Here is an 898-nt window from a genome sequence, read left to right on the forward strand (position 1 = left end):
CGGACAAGTCAGTAGTCACCTCCTACGTCATGTCGTGCAGTTGCTCAACACCAGCTCACCCGGACGCTAACACGACCTCCCCATCGAGTAGGATGATCGAGCACAATCTCGAGCAGCAACTCCAAACCACTGATGATTGGTCCGAGTCTAAAGCGTCTAAAGTGGAACTCAAATCTATTCCATCAGGGCTAAGGTACGCTTTCTTATGACCTAATTCAACCTATCCAGTGATCGTCAATTCTAGCCTGCCTGAAAAGGAATTGAAATTGCTTTGCACGCAATTAAGAAACTATAGGAGAGAAATAGGCTATACTCTAGATGATATCAAGGGTATATCGCCTGATCTCTGCACCCACCGGATAAACCTGGAGGATGAATCGTATTCTAGTGTAGAACCTCAGCGTCGGCTAAACCCGAACTTGAAAGAAGTGGTGAAAAAGGAAATTCTGAAGTTGCTTGATGCTGGAGTTATCTACCCCATCTCTGATAGCACTTCGGTGTCCCCGGTGCACTGCCTCCCGAAGAAAGGAGGAATCACCGTAATCAAAAACGAGAAAGAAGAGCTAATTCCCACAAGGACAATAACTGGTCATCGAATGTGTATTGACTATAGGAAGCTTAACGCGGCCTCAAGGAAGGATCATTTCCCCCTGCCTTTCATCGACCAGATGCTGGAACGACTCGCTAACAACCCATACTATTGTTTCCTTGATGGGTATAGTGGATATTTCCAAATACCCATACACCTTGCTGACCAGGAGAAAACGACATTCACTTGCCCTTATGGCACTTTTGCCTATAAGAGGATGCCTTTTGGCCTGTGCAACGCTCCCGCGACTTTCCAAAGGTGCATGACATCCATCTTCTCGGACTTAATCGAAGAAATGGTGGAGGTTTT

Source organism: Camelina sativa, chromosome 18 (genome assembly GCF_030686135.1).
Source record: "Camelina sativa cultivar CO46 ecotype springtype chromosome 18, ASM3068613v1".
Lineage (NCBI taxonomy): Eukaryota > Viridiplantae > Streptophyta > Magnoliopsida > Brassicales > Brassicaceae > Camelina > Camelina sativa.